Here is a 17,108-nt window from a genome sequence, read left to right on the forward strand (position 1 = left end):
CTAATGACTTAATTTTAAACTATAAGTTTATTTTACTAAGTCTAATAACTGTTTATTTGCATTTTATACTGTTGAGTTATACATTTGAAATTTCAAGAAGTGTTTTCTCAGTTTTAATTATGAACAAGTTTATAAAACAATTGTGCAGAGAACTAACTTTAGGTGATTAAAATGCAAGATCTTTTAGTTTATTCAGTTGTCTCTGTGACACTACCACTCCTGAACAGACTGCTTAAGGCTCCTCTCATTATCATTGTGTATTGATTTGGTCTTGTGAAGGTACTGTATTTTTCTGTGTTGTGTATAACCCTACCTTATTCTCTTCCAAAAGATAAAGCCATCCAGATTTTTTTTTCAATACATACAGCAATGTAGCTTGGCTTTCCATGTTTAATTCTCCTTTTATATAAATTTATAAGGCAGTTAATGAATTCCTTCAAAAATGAGTCACAAATACAGTTGTGTGTGGTACAATGCCCACCTTAGCAAGTGCAATGCAATGGTAAAAAAAAAATGAGATTGCAGGTTGGGAGATAATTCACATCTTGCTGCTCTTGTGACAGTCCTCACCTAGCCAAACATTTCATATGTGCATCTGAGAATTTTTTTTTTTAACTGAACTTGGGTATTTCAGTGTGCTTTAAACAGGGGGAATGTCTAAAAGCTGCACAGCAAACTTCTTGAGAGAGGTATCACCCGTCCTTTTTCAGCTGTCCTTGATTTTTAGTGGCTCACATGTGTAATAGTGAATCATGTTTGTGTGGGTTTTATATATAAACTTTTTTCAACAGAGGAGGTTAACACTAAGAACATTACAGTCCATGGTATTAAATATGTAGTCATTGAAGTCTTTATTCCTTAAGCCAGGTATAAAAATAAAACAACATACCCCATCTTAAGTGATGTTTAAGAAGCTTGAGTTTAAACAGAAGCCAAAATTACTGCTTTTGTCTTGCAGTGATTTATGTGAAACAATGTATTCACAAAGAATTCACAGAAGTCTTAAATATATATTAGTGAGTAGAATTTGAAGCTGATTTTTTAGATGGCTCAGTTTCAGAAATAGACTAAAATTTGGCCTCTTAGTCACTTGATAGTAACTGTTGTAAGGCCAAAGCAGATGGACTGCTTGATGCGCAGCAATTTTTCTTGTTTCTCTGATGTCTTGCCCTTAATCTTTCACCACTTGTACACCACATGCAGCAGACAAAGCATCCATCAATGCAGTTAGTCATAACCAGATAAGTGAGATCAAAATTCCTGACTTCAGCTCTACTTTATTTGCAAAATTTTTGCTTATAAACAGATGTTGGTGGTTATTGTTCAAATCTTCTCTTAAAACAGTTTGCCCAGCATACTGTATTAAAATCATGCTGCAGTTTGTTATTGACACATGCAAGTCACACACTGAGCAATAATGAAAAGCAGTCCAATCAGTTTTGAATTTTGCATGCTGTCATAATTGCAATTATATTCTTTGCATCATACAAGTGAAATTGGAAAATAGGGTCCTTACTGGGATTAATATTATGGACAGTTTCTATTCCTGTGCTTTTTTTCTTTTTGAATGTTTCTCAAACATCTCCTCTAATGGGTTTGACAGAAATAGCAACACATTCACTTTTTCATTAGCAACAGATTCTCTTATTAAATAGTTTGAAAATTGAATAATACAGCTCTTAGATCCACTGTCCTTATGTAGCAAATGATGTGGGTAGTTCTCAGTCTTCAAAAGCAGTTTTATATGCAAATATATTTGAACATCTGTCCACATGCATTTGTGGTGTAAGTGCATCTGCCCAGTCAAGACGAATTTTTTCTTTCTAACTCTCCTCTTAGTGCACAAAGATAATGATCATTTCTCATTTTATTAATTTTAACTCTTCTCATCACTTTGGTATCCATCTCAGTATTATGACAGATGTGTGACAATCTGAGACTGGCTCCCTTTCTGGTGAGTCTTTCTCCTCCAGGAGATCTGTGTGAAAGCTGAACTGATGCTTGGCTGTTACAATGAGTAGAGATTTCTCTTTGTGCTGTCCTGGCCCTCTGTGTTCTTCCATGGGGTTTGAATAACTTTATGCATAGCAATGTAATTTTAGTACCTTACTGGTGAAGGAGTCTCTAGGATTCAGGAAGAACCAAAGTAGAATGACTAATGTCTTAAAATATTTTGTGTGATGCCAACAAGGTGATTGATCATAGACTTACTGAAATAGTGCTTCAATTTGCACTATTAAAGTTAAAAATATTTTTTTTTTCTTTATAGAATGGGAATGGATTTAAGATTATGATTTCTGATGTTCAGTATTACTGGTTTTAGGTCATCTTTAGTTTTTAATCAAAGTATCTTAGACATTTTAATTTTACAATGATCTAGGAACAGTTCCAGAACAAAATACTTTTTTTGGAGAGCCAAGATCCTTTGTTCAGTTCACTTGGACATTAGATTTCACGAGACTGTCTTTCTGCTGCAGTACTGTATGTACTGCATACTGTGCAATACTGTTTCATTCAATGATTGCACCAATAGCTGTCATAAGACTGAGCTCCTCTGTAATCAGAAAGCAATTAAGTATTGCATCACTGGCAATACCAAAGATTATGCATTCTTTGCATCTAAAGAAGAGCCTGCTGGAGGTCATGGACATTTTTATAAGGCATCATAATGTAAGAGATGCACAGAATCAGTTTTATATTTGGAAAAGTGGTTCAGGAGTTTCTGTTCACATGGAGGACTTGATATCACCTAAAATAATTTTGACTACATGGGATTTACTTCTTGCCTATCTAGTGGTGTACATCCACTTAATTATAAAAATTAAACTCATTAGTTTAAAAATTAAACTTGGTAGTCTCACTACAAGATCTTGTAATCACGTGCTTCACTTGAGAGTCTCTCAGAATCTTCCTCAGATCTTTTTGTTTCCAAAATTTTCTTTGGAGAGTGACCTGAGGTAGTGCCTGGTTCACTTCACCCTAATATGCTCAACATGGGGAAAGAATTCAAGTACTCAAGTAACCAGGCAAAGCTTCCTTTGGACTTGCCTAAAAATCCTTATTCCTCATACTGAGGGCATATGTTGAATGAAGGGTTATTCATATAGTTTCCTCAAATGTTTTTGTTTTGTTTTGTTTTAAACAAATTGAACTACAAAAGAGAATTTAAATACCTTTAAGACTTTTTTTTTGCGGTTTTCTCTCAATTCAGAACCCTATAATATTAAATAATATATTACAATTTTTGAATAAATTTTCTAGCATTAAACTTAATTTTTGTTCTTGAAGGGATAGGTTCTTTTACAACCACAGCATATCTGAAATATTACCACCTTTGATCATTTTGTATATGAGTTAAAAGTTTTTCTCCAAAAGGTAATATTGACAGTTTTGAATATATTCCTGTAATCATCTCCCCTATCTCTTCTGATAGGCTATTCATAATTTTATTTTAGAGTTATTTTGTCTTAAAACACAAATATTCAAAACTTAAAGCTCACTCTTCTGCCTCTTAAAGTGTGCTCAAAAAAAGCCGAAGTACTGTCCTCTTGAAGTACTGTCTCTGTCTCAAAGCCAGAAATTTGTACAGTGCCCATTAAAGGGCACCTTGCTACAAAGGGAAATGAGGAAAGGTGAGAGGATTCAGTCTGTACTTGGATACTGAAGTGGTAAAACTAATTGTGTTTGAAACGGAAGCATTTTGTAATTGCTGTAGATTTTTTCATGTCTCAAACATGACTGGGTGCAGACCTCTAGAGTGCTGGACTCTTTGGAACTTGGTGTGCCCAGAATAGCAGATACCAATACTTTTCTGACTTGTCCTGTTTCATTCATGTTTTAAAAGGTCCAAGTTGTTCAGCTGCCTTTAAGTATTCCCATTCTGTAAAAACTTTCAATTCCTTGCTCTTGTGTTAGTAGGACCAGGATGCCTGGTAACATCAGTGCTGTTTTGTCTGGCATTTACATAGCAAAGCATTTAGCTTGACCAAAGTTTGGTTGGGTTTGCATAGGTCAGTTCATTGCCTTTTTTCTTCTCTGTGACAGAGGGACGACTGATTTTGGGAGAGACAGAATCCTTGTCCAAATGTGCTTGGTACACAGGATGAAGTGTAGGGGGCAGATCTCCAGCTGAGGATTTGCTCATTGGAATCTTGATGATATACAGACAACTTTGCTGATACTTCTGGGTTTTCTTTGATCCAAATTCTTAGCTCATGAGACATCAACACTTATTTTTCATTTTCACATCAACTGTTATGTTTTCACTCCAAGTCCCTGACAGCTTTAGACTGTCTGGTTATGCTATAGGAGGAATGAAAATAACAGCTTTATCATGGACGGAATATCACTGGTACTGTCTCCTACTGCTTTTCCTGTTTCTTTTGGAATGGAGGACCTATTTCAATGGTTTGTAGGAGGTTGATGGGCCCCAGATATCCTTGGGGAATTAATAATAAAACACAGAAAATGCAGCCTGTCTTGGAAACTTAGGAGAAAGCTGTTTTATTATATGAAAGGGATGCCTTTTCTTGTAAATTTGAATCCTTCTCTCTTGCTGTACTGAAGTAGGTTTTCTCAGAGCTAGAGGAGGAATTGAATTTGTAAAATAAATTAAAATAGACTGATTTAAAGTGTATGAAGCCTTTTTATAAATTTTACCAGAAAATTAATGAAAGATGTTTCTGCATACTTTTAATTTTCTTTTACATGCTGGAACATTATAATTTTATGAGCATTCATGAAGCTGTGTTTTACTTATTGTTACTTTCTAGTAGAAGTTTGGCTGGAATAAACAGTAGTGTCATTTGGGCTATAAACAGATCAAAGATTTAAGAATTGGCCTGCTGCATATATTTAATAGGAATACAGCTAGTTAAAAGATATAAAACTATTGGAATGAATTAGGTTTTATAGAACTTACTTGAACATATTCTGTAAGTTCTGTGGGTGAGAAGTGCTTTTAGTCAGTTGTGAGTCCATTCCATTTAGGAATAGAGCAGAATGACAAAAAATCTTTTGGATATAGTTAGTACCCTAGGATCACAAATGCAAAGTTGTCAAAATATTGTGTTGCAAAAGGTTATCAGTAAGTTTGCCAAACCAAACAAGGGAAAACTGGAAGTTTTACTATGAATAAAAGACTTTCATAGTCAGAGGTCTCACTCTTTAGGTAAATTTCTGAAGGTTTGTTTATAATTTCTCCATTTATAGATGTTCCGGATATCTAAAATATTTCTTAATGATTTAAAGGAACATGGTCTAAAAAAATGCTTACTGAAAAACAACTTGCTTAGAAAGTGTTTCCAGGGGTGGGAGGTGTAAAGGAGCTATTGCAACTTAGAAAATCATACCAGATGAGGAAAATGAATTCAGATACTGTGGTGAGGAGTACCTGTATACAGAACTGTGGATAGGCTGAGCAGCCTGTGCAGGCCATTCCAGTAATTAAACTTTTCTGCTTCTAAGTATGGATCAGTAAAGAAGCAGTTCATTTAGATCTTGCTACTCGGCACTATGTTGTTCTACCTCTCATGAAAAGGACTGGATGGCTTGTGTTGAGCTATGAATGTCTTATTCAGGAGCCTAATCATTTCCTGTGTGGAAAAACTCAAAATATTTGGTATTTCACATGTAGGAATACTGATTTTCTACTTAAGTTGCTGTGTCTAACTGTTCTCAGTCAGTGCGGATGTTTCAGTGATACAGTGCTTTCCAGCTTGACTCTCCTGTGGAATTTTATGTTAAAAAGAGCAAATAAGATGATATGAACTGTTTTTCATAGTAAACTTCAGACTTGGACTTTTTTGTGTTAGAGCCACACAGAATAATTGTTCATATAAAGATGGTTGGAAGTATGTATTACATTTTGAAACTTGTGTGTTCAAAGGGCCTCATTAGAGGAGTTTTCTTGCTTTTTGAGTGAGCATGAACATTTGCCTCTTACAGTTAAACTGAACCTGTGCATATAAAGGCTTTGTGTTGATTCTTTCCACTGTTAGTGTAAAAGGCCTGGAAGGAGAAAGCTCTTTCACAGACAGCAAGTCACAGTAAGAAGTTTTAGCATTGTGTTTATTTACAGAAGAGTCTGGTTTGCTAGTACATCAGTTCTTTTTTCAGTCTTCCTCAAGCTAGGTTCTTTAGAAACTAAATGCAGGGCTTTGTAAACCACAGTGATATGTTACTGTTTACAAGTCATATTCTTGTGAAGCCAGGCACTGTTTCACTGCTTAAGAGGCTCTCTCCTTTTCCATCTGTAAGAAGATAATTTCAGTACCAAACAGGGATCTGTGACTTTGAGTTATCTGGCTTTGTTTGACTGGATCTCATAGATACCCGTTGCTAGCGAGAAGCTAGGGGTTTTAATTGTGCTTATTGGTTCTTTTTGAATGTTGTCTGTCAGGTTTTATGGTGACTTATTTCTTCCAAGGAAGACAGTCCACAATTCTGTCTCTCCATACAGGACTACAACAGGATTGTGCTTAATTTCCGTATTGATGCACGTATTCACAATTGGTAGCCAAACACTTGCTTTAATAGTTGATTTCATTTGTAATAGATGAATAGTTCATGGTTGAGACAGTGTCATCTAGATCTGAGCGAGTTATGATATATAGCATTTGTTTGGGAAATAAAACTGAAGACTGTGGATCTGAGATTCCATTTAGATTGCTAGTAAAGATTAAAACTTCCATCTTGAAACTTCTATCTTGATTGGGCTTTGTTCTACAAATTATCTGAAGAAATAATACTGAAGATAATTACATTTCCTACAGCTGTTTCTTTAAAGATTATCCAAATGCATTAGTGCACCTGTAAAACAAAATAAAATTAAGCTAAATATGCTGCGACTAATATACATTTCCGCACTTAAGATAAAGTGCAGAAGACAATAGAAATGGAAAACGAGTGCATTCTGGCTCTCGATGAAAATGCTGCTATTGAACTGTTTCCAGAACAACATGTACTTGGATCAGTATTAAAGGGAAGTATTGTGCATGTCTAAGCCGAATGACCCAGTGTAGTGATAGTGCAGAGCATATTTCACAGTTATATAAATACCTAAACTGTTTTGTTTTAAGCTAAAAGTAAAGGAAAACTGTCTGCCTTAAGTATTTTTGTTCTGAAATTGACTCCAGTAGCTCCATATTATTGTTACAGGGAAGTATGCTACTAACTCAATGATTCCAGGAAACAAGATATGTGACATGGTCCTCCATTTGACATTAAAGAGCCCCTCAAAGCTGCATTGTTATACTCCCTGAGCCTTTAGGTAAAAATGTCAATAGGCTTCCACTTCATTTCAGTTCTTAAAGTAATATTTAGCAATGAACAGGTCTTTTCTCCATTATAATGAATAAGAAGATCATTGCAAATACTGGCAACAGGAAATATTTTTCAAGGAAGTGAAAAAGACTGTTGTCTCATTTCTGCTTTCATTTCATTTATCTACATCTTTCACATTGCTTTGCTTGTTTTAATTTCCTTTCTCTGTCAACCACTATTTTTGCTCTGTGCTCATGCATGCAGTGGTTTATCAAAGATTATTTTAGTCTGTATGAATCACTGAAGAATCTTGTGGAGGAAGTTAAACTCTTATGTCACCAATAAAAGAACATGAAATTTCATGCCTTCTTTTAAAGAAGGCTGTTAATAAATTAGCAAAATGTTCATGTTAGTAGAGGATCTTAAGCACCCATTTTGTACTTCAGCACTAGATTTTTGTGCTACTGTAAGTTTAAATAACTACCTGTAGTTTAAAACATTAGTAATTGAAAATGTGTTCTTTCACACAGATTACGGAATGAAAAAGGAGGAAAGTAAGGGTGATATCATTAAACATCTATATATATAGTAGTGCTTTTCACCAAAAAAAAAATATCTAACACCAATATGATCTAGATAATTTAAAGTCTTTAAAGTGTTACATGGATGTGTAGAAATGTGTAGAGAACTTGCTATTTAGTGCAGATCTACCACTAACAGGTTAGAAAGACTGCAAGTCTGCTCACAAACATAGAAGTCATATTTGTCACAAAATCAGGGTGTCTTGATAAATTGGTATCAGTGATGCCAGGTTTTGGCCACATCTTTACTCTAGGCAAATATTTGTTTACAAATGTTTACAGCATTTTCACTTTATTTTTCTTTGTTTTCCTTTTGATTTTCCTTCTGTGTTGCTTTTTTTATAGCTCTGGGTGAAGGGATAAAGGATTTGCAGTATTAAAAGTTCCTTTTATTTTTGCTTAAAATGAAACTTCACCAGTCTTCTCAAGCAATAATGCTTAAAAACTTACATCTTAGGGTATTTGTGTTTTGTTTTAGTTTGATAGCTTGACATGAAATATTCACAAAATAATATTTTTAAAATGCAATAAGCTTTTAAACAATACTCTCAACTAGGTTCACCCGAAGAAGGGATTGTTTTCAACATTAACACTGGAGGATAATAAAAATGATGAAATTTTACACATTTTATTCCTTCCTATTGTCTTCTGCCTTAATCCCCCCATTTGTTTTCCATTAATGATCTAAAGCAACCTTTCCCTGACTCAAAACAATCTTGAGCTTTAACTCTCTGGCTCTGACAAAAAATAGGAAGCAAACTGTTCAGCTTTCACTGTTCTAAAGAGTCCCCAAAAAGCAGCACAAGTGCGTTTTGAAATATGACTTACTGCTCTGTCAACACATAGGATTTTGTTATTACAATTTCAAATGTTAAAGCAATATTTTTGTTAATCCTTTGTCTCCTTTTCTCACTCATGTTATCTCCTAATATTTTGCAGAGAAACAATACAAACAAGAAACATTTAATTTTTAGTGAAGTTGAAACTTTTGGAATGTCTCAGAAGTCTAAGTGATGGTCTTATATTTGTTATATATCCTCTTGAAACTTAAACTGCTTGACTTTTGGATTGACTTTCAGTTGGTCCCACTTGGGGTAGAAAGATCATTGTGAGCATGGCTGGACAGATTTAGGTAATTGATGCGTAGGTGTCTTGAAGTATCAGAAAGTTACCAAAGTGGAGGTCCTGGATAGAACGCCAAGGTTCTTACTCTGAAGGGTGGGGAAAGTCAAGGTACCCATTAGGGAATACAATAGAGGATTGATTTTTCTTGCAGATAATTACTACAGAGCCTGGCAATAGGAACTTACTGGCATCTTATACTGTTAAATTCTGCCCAGCTATCTTCAGAAGTCTTACTCATTTTAATAAGGCTTTATCTCCTTGTTTCTTACAGAATATAGATTTTACCCCTTTTAAGCCACTAAGTTGCGGGAGAGAGGGTCAGGAGATCTTCCTTCACAGACTAAACTGGGACTTCAGTGTGGCTTCCCCCCCAGTTCTGCCTCAATTTCATATGAGCAGAGGGGTTGTGCGGTTGGTATAAGCAACTTAATTCCTGATGCAAGTAAAAAAGATGTCTGATATATCTAGAACAGGACTGAAGTCTTTCTCTAACAGAAGTTATACCAAAGGGAAAAGATCTTGTAAGTCTTCAGAAATATGTTTGGTACCCTTCTTCCTTTAGGAGGGGAGGAGGTTTTTTATCAAGTCAATTCAAATGAATAAATGGAATATTTTTAGGCTTAAAACAATCTGTCTGTAGTTATGGCACATGTTTGATCAGCTAGGTACCTTTAAATGTTACAAAATTGTGGCATGATGCTTAATCTGTTTATTCCCACTCACCTGTGTATTTGGATAAACATGGGGACTGCTACAGTCGTTTAGTAAGCAGTCAAGGAGGATATAGTGGCAGAACAGTGTGACATAAGCAAGTTATAAATTTAATTTGAAGGACCACAGTGATCTATTATGTTTATTATAAATATAAGGACCTAATTTGATTAATCTAGAGGGGTTAAAGTTTTTATATTATTATGAATATATGGTAGCAAATATGGATTTTCTAATTGCATTTTATTCTTTTGGGGATGCTTGCAGCTTGAATGAAAAGGTTTTTTCCAGTGTTTTGGTCAAAGTTGTTTGATGTTAGCTAGGATGGACTTGGGAGAATATTACATCCTTTATCTGAATATAGAAAAGGATTCTTTAAAGTTTTGTTTATACATTACATGACACTTATTTATAAACTCATTCATGACTTCACAAAAAAGTTTTCTGGGAAGAATATTAAATTATTAGTCCCCAAACCTGTAAACTTTGTTTTAGGGATTTACTGATCTAAGTCTATGCTGGCCTGTACAAGGGGTTTTTTGTAACAGTATATTTACAACCTTTTAATAATACTGAAAAGATGAGATTACTGTTTTGAATAAATCTTGCTAGTTGATCTAGGAAAAAAAATGTCGTTTTTCTGAAATAACTTATACAATTGTTAAAGTGGAACAAATATTTGTACTGAACTGGAGTTCATTTCTTTAGTCTCATATTGTAATTTTATAGGCCTTACAATTTACCAAATAAGGGAAATCTAAAAATATCAGAAGCTTCACATACTTGGGTATTATTTCTGTATGAAAGTACATTATATGCCATTGTGCATTTAATATAGTCTTGCCTAGCAGTCTGATTTTTGACTGTTGTTGTGATCTGTTTTATGTAACTTATGGCAAGTTTACATATTTTCATGACTGTTAATACTAAATTCTATACTAGCAAAAGGTTTAGGAGTCCTTTACAAAGAAACATCCAATACCATGTGGTCATTTTGACAATTTATGAAATGGAAAAGGAGAAAAATAAATAGCACCAGGTCTGACAGAGTTCAAGAAGTGTTTGAACAATACTCTTGGGCACATGGTGTGACTCTTGTGCAGGGCCAGGAGTTGAACTTGATGATCCTCGTGGGTCCCTTCCAACTGAGCATGTTATGGGATTCTGTGATCTGCTTAGTGAAATATCCATGTTTTAGTACTTAATTCTCCTGATATCACTTCTGGCTGGAAGTGTATTTATGTTTTCCTTCATTTGAAAAAAGTTCACAGAAAGAAGAACTGACATAAAAAACTTCAGACTCAAATCCTTATTTTTAAAAAGGAAACCATAGGGCAGACAAACTCAAGTGGGACTTAAGCAAGATATTACTTGTAAATCCCACTATTGTGTCATCATCCCTGCCTATTATCACCAGTCACTGGGGTGCTTTGTGCTCTTTTAAGTGACATGGATGAGATTGGATAAGTTATAGTTTGTTTATGTCATGTTCCATAACCTGCAAGAGTTCATAGTTAATTCTTTGCTTTCCTGTGGTGAAAGCATTTAGCTTATGTGCAATGTCTTTTGGGCTATATATAAAAAAAAAAATCCCGATTTTATAACTGAATAATATAGAGTGAAAAAAGGCAAGTTAGTTGTGTAACACTTCAGAGTAACAGGGGGGAAATCCAGAAATTCTAGCTTGCAGTCAGCCCAATGTAGCTGTGAACAGACCCCATTACATTTATTCTGCTATATTGTACAGTCTTCTGGAGTTGAGACCTCAAATTCCTTGTTTTCACATAAAGCTGGCATACAAAGAACCACTGAATAGCTGAGACTTTTGTATACTAAATAGAATTTACTTAAGGTTCTTTTTATTAGTGGAACAAAACTGAAATTTTAATGTGACTACTGAAATTAGCCTTGATGAGGAGTCAGCTGCTCAGTATTTTCCAGCTATAGCTCAGTGAAACCTTTATAGGCTTTGGGCTTTATCTTTACAGTAATTAGCCAGTGTAAGTTTAAATAGGTGAAAGAAATACTCATATTAATGGGTTTACTTAGCACAGGCAAATAGGGAAATGACAGTCAAAGCAGTATGTTCATTTTTTTTAGACTTTGCTTTGTCTCCAGAGATTATTTTTCTGGTTAAAAAAGTCAAGACTCTTCCAAAAAGCTGTTCAGTGTAGACAGCTTAAACACCATATCTGAATGTAGTTCTCCAGAGGAATTTTGTTGGTTATGAAGAAAAAACCTGAAACTCCTCTATCTTTACAATCGGATTTAGCCAGATAATGCAGATGTCTAAAATTGAATGGTGTTGCACACAGCCTAAAACTAAAATTCTAAAGCTTGTGTTTTATATTCAGATTTGAGTGTGATAGGTGTGGTATACATAAGCTGTGTCAGTCAAATGGACTGTATAGAGTTAAAATTAAGCACACCAGTCAGATCATCCTGCTTAAAGTTCCTGCACATGTTTATTAAACAATTATGACAATTATGTATTTATTAATCTAAGTATCAGCTTTAAAACACTGACAGTAGTAATAAGGAAAATAAGTAAGCAGTGATGTACCTATAACACAAAATGCATAGTTCATGATAGAGGATTTTTGAATGTGGAAAATGTGAAAAGTGAAAACAAAATCTGCTAGTGATTTATAATATGAAAGACTTTGTATCTATCAAAATTAAACACATAGTTTGAGGGGTGTGTGAAACCAAATGTGCTTCAGATTGTGTAACAGGCAATTATTGCACATAGAATTGAGCTACAAACTTTAGCAGTTGGTTAATTGGTGTTAACCTGTACAGTTGACTTGTGACACTTCATATGCCCTTACACTCTTAAAATTTAGGTTATGTGAATTAAGGACAAATGTTTTGTTAATTTGGAACCAGTGACTGAGCTTGAGGTCCTTAATTTATGTCACCTCTATATATGTGGGTGGCCAGTGATTTCACACTCAGTTCTCTGTTCCTCCTGCAAGCTGTAAGAAGCCTTCTCTGTCACTATAGAGAATTGATTCCAGTTGGTTGCTACAAGTGTTTGCTTTTGTCTTGCATCAAAAGATGTCCAAGTTACTGTTAGTGGCATGTCTTTAGAATATCTTGCCATCTGCTGCACAGGACTATACATTTGCTGGTTTTTCCAAATATGAACATTGACTAATTAGGACCATGGAAAAAATTAAACAAGAGTTGAGGAGGGAAAAAGTAATGGGACAGCTGAAAAGAATCACTGGCATTCCAATACTCTTTAAATAAACACAAACTGTTTCATGCACTGTACTTGTTTTGAGCCTGAGTTTTCTGTCTGCAGAATACAGCATTTATCTAGGGGATCATATGTAATTTTGCCAAAACATTTAGAGAAATAAGAAGCGTTCAACTATAAAGGCTCTGAAAATTTGTAGCCTGACTTTGTAGCACAAGAGAATTTGGAGCTTGATCACAAGCAAAATACTAGAAATGTGAATTTTTAAAAGTTTCTTCCCTTCTGATTTCTTGAAAATGAGAATATTTCAGTCTGAAAAGGTTTTAGAGAAATGCTTGATAGGTGAATATCTCAAAGGACTGGTAGTATCATTTCAGTCTCAGTGCTGTCCATTTGATCCCAAGAGCAGCTTAAGCAGCAGGTTTAGGTATTGTGAGAAATGAACAGTGATGTTTCTCTAGAGGCTAAAACTGTCATCAGGTGAATATGGAAAGTGAGCTCTAAAGAATGAAACATATTCTTTGAGATGTATAATCTTCATTAAAATTTTCTGTTTATTAGTCTTTGTTTCTTTTTGTGGTGCCTAGGACTGTCTTCTCTGAGCCAACCAATGCAAGGAGTCTAGGAGACACTCCCAGGAGTCAAATTTGGCACCTGATGTAATCATTTAAAACTGATCTAGGAAGCCCCAAAGTTAGTGGAGTTAAAAAATAAACATGGACTATTTTTGCATAGTAGTGGTTTTCAAAATTGATAAGTACAATAAAAATGCAATTAGACCTGGGAGATCATACAACCTTGAAAAAAAAACAACAACAATGGCTAACAATCAGGGGGTTTTGTTTTAAATTCTTGTTTTCTTTTCTGTTTAGAAATCCCAATGATCAGATAAAGCTTTGTTATAAAGGGACAGATAGCACTGTATTTGAACATCTTCAACCAGCTGTCATGCCAAATGTCTTTGGCATCAAAATGTTTTGGTGTGCTTCTACTGGGGTTACTGATTCAAAAACTCATTAACCAGTCAATATATTCAACTTAACATACAGGTTTAAAATATCACATGGTTTGAATATTCTTCTTAATGTAAAGATAGGCATACATGAAGAAGGACTTCTTGAATCTAAAATGCTTTGCTGTGAAGTTAGGCAAATCCAGATTCTGATTAGAGAGCTAAATCTACTGAAGCAATACGGGTTCTGAGGTTTATGCTAATATTTAAAACATATATAATATCTATATTGTGCAAGTAATCCATATCTCAGAATTCCTTTCTTGAAATGTGTGAAAGTCTATGAATGTGAATACAAATAATCGAGTTTCATGTTATTATAAAAAGTATGCTCTCTGCTTGTTTTCAGGGGTCTACCCTAATGTAAACTTAAATAAGAATTTTACCTAGTTTTCCTTTCTTGCTTTAAGAATTCATGTTCTCTGTAAGTGTCCAAGCCTAATACAAACCATTCCACGATTTTTAAAATACATCTGACATAAGAAAACCATCATAACATATATTTAATATGGGTTACAAACATAACTATTGTTTTGCTCTCTGTAATAGAGCTTTCTTGGATTTCTTTTAATCTTTTCCAGAAGGCCAACATGTTTTATATCAAAACAGAGTTGGAATCATAAGCATCTGATTTTTTTTTTTTTTTTTTTTAACATCTCCTTAGATGATAAAACCTTGACTTCTCATTCTTCCTCTGCAAGGTGAAGTTTTTGTGTGTGGCCAAGCTACAGCTGCTGTCTGGGTAAGGGAGCAAGCCATTGGTATGGCTGAAACCCCAGAGTGTTATGCAGCATGCACACACTGAATTTGATGATGCTGGCAAGTTGTGTTCCTTTAACCTCTTTCTGTCAGGTTGCACCTGTGACTCCAGAGTCAGTGTCACTCTTTTTTCTCTCTTCCCCTCTCCCTTCCTTCTTTTTCCCCTCATACTTCTGCACATCTTTTTTTCCAAACAAAGAGTTTGTCCTTAATGCTTCATTCATACAGTTACAAAAATTTCTTTTTAGTTCATTAATTTTTGATTTTTAATGTTCCTATTTTCATTGTAATATCTTACTTATACCAGAATTTATGGAATAATCAAGATACATTGTTGTTGGTGGTAAAGCATACAAGAGCCTGTTTTGTTGATTTGTGTTTAAGATCAAAAACATTTCCTCCCTTTTAGCAATGACACTCCTCATGATCTTTGCACTTCAAAGACTAATACTTAAATTTCAAGTTATAAGTAAAGTAGTATGTTTTTCTTAATAAAAATGACTTATGTAGTAGAGTATAGTAAAAGCACAAAATTTGAATGTCCCCACAGATATATTAAGACTGATATTCAAGAAATAAATTATCTTAAGTTTTTGAGTCCAGTGATCTTTCTTAGGACTTTACCCAGTGCAACTGAAATGGGCATAGGTCTTTAGGGTATCACAAAGGATAAAAACCATAATCACATCTGTTTCTTAATATTTTTTGTAAGTCTAGCAATTTGGCACTAAATTTTATGTATATGTGTACTGGCAAATTTTTACCCAATTATATCCTTATTTTTCTAGGTGTTAGCTAAAGCTCAAAATGATCTTGGGGGCTTATGGCAGGGAAAACATAATTGACTTGGCCATGAAACAGCAGTGTGGAAGTGTTGTAATTGCAGATTATTCTGCAAGCCTTTGTCAATGTTTAAATGAAGTTTGTGTTATACCACTGTCTGAATACTCTACGTAATGACTTGTATACAAGTTTTGTTTGCAAAACGCTTGAAGTATAAATTTCCACAAGTGAATTGTGGCTTTTCTGTATAAGCTTGTATCTCTAGGAATGCACCTCATTGGTTCTACATGCTGCAATATCCATCTCAAACTTACTAGTAAATGTACATATTCCTGGGGTGTGAGATTACTTAAGTATCTAGTACTATAAGGTTATCAGCTCTCACATTCAAGACTAGAAATATGTGAACATTTTTTAAGGTGGTTTCCTCCTTTGGTGCCCGTTGTGTCTCTCCGTCACACGCAGGGGTGGCCAAGTCCCGTGGCCGTGCCCGGTGTGGGCGACAGCGGCGTCCCGCGCTCCGCAGTGCCCGCCTCGGCCCGCAGGGGGCGCGCGGGAGCGGCAGCGCCGAGCCTGGGGCGCGCCCGCGCTGCGGGGAACGGGAGCGCGCACCCTGCTCCTCGGGGGGCTCCTGCAGACCCCGAGCGCTGCGGGGAACGGGAGCGCGCACCCTGCTCCTCGGGGGGCTCCTGCAGACCCCGAGAGCTGCGGGGAACGGGAGCGCGCACCCTGCTCCTCGGGGGGCTCCTGCAGACCCCGAGCGCTGCGGGGAACGGGAGCGCGCACCCTGCTCCTCGGGGGGCTCCTGCAGACCCCGAGAGCTGCGGGGAACGGGAGCGCGCACCCTGCTCCTCGGGGGGCTCCTGACCACTGCTGCTGCCGCCGTACAGCCTTGCTGCTGCTACTTGCTGCTACTGCCTGTTTTGTGCAATTTTATTCTTCACGTTTTTGTCTGATCAGCCTTCTGAAACATAAGTTTTTGGAACAAAGCATCGAGAAATCATCCTTGAAGATAGCATCTGCCATGTGTTGTGGCCATTTTAGTAGTTTGATATACTGAGACTGGTTTCCTTTAAATCTATATTAAAATTTAAGAAAGTAAACTGAATAATTTCTAGAATAAAAAGAGCTAAAAACAAATAATAGGTATTGGTAACACCTGTTAATTATTTCAGTACTACAGTTACTAGAAGTGCAAAAGTGAGGTAAAAAGATACCAAATTAATTTGATGGTCTCCCTTGGATGAGATATATGAGCACACTCAGATGTGCCCTGCAGCCATAATAATCTACCTATTGCTTAGGTCAGCAAAGGTGCTATGCCAAAACACTCGTTAGATACTGTTATGCCATAGGAATTAAGACATTTAGAAAATGCTTATTTAAAAACCCTCTTTATGCATATTCTGTCTGTAATAGTGTTCTATCCAAGAAGAGCTTCTAAGTAACTCTTCAATTTGGAGCAGAGCCAGTATAATTTTGGTGGTGGGTGGGGTTTTTTTGTTGTTGTTGTTGTTTTATTTTGTTTTGGTTTTGTTTTTTTTCCCCTGGAACAACCCAGCCGTGTTTCCTTGGTGTTGAGAGAGAAAACTTCCTGGGCAAAAATGAGACCAGTAGGCTCAAAAGGTTATCAAATAAGCTCATAACACAATTCTTGCTTTACAGTCCT

General features: G+C 35.7%; 1 protein-coding gene across 12 annotated transcripts in view; it reads left to right on the forward strand.

The window, feature by feature from the left end:
* LOC111934108 (NAD(P) transhydrogenase, mitochondrial-like) overlaps positions 1-17,108 on the forward strand; it is an 82,116-nt gene that overhangs the window by 11,010 nt on the left and 53,998 nt on the right. The window lies entirely within an intron of this gene.

Source organism: Cyanistes caeruleus, chromosome 13, assembly GCF_971803275.1.
Source record: "Cyanistes caeruleus chromosome 13, bCyaCae1.hap1.1, whole genome shotgun sequence".
In the NCBI taxonomy this organism is placed as follows: domain Eukaryota; kingdom Metazoa; phylum Chordata; class Aves; order Passeriformes; family Paridae; genus Cyanistes; species Cyanistes caeruleus.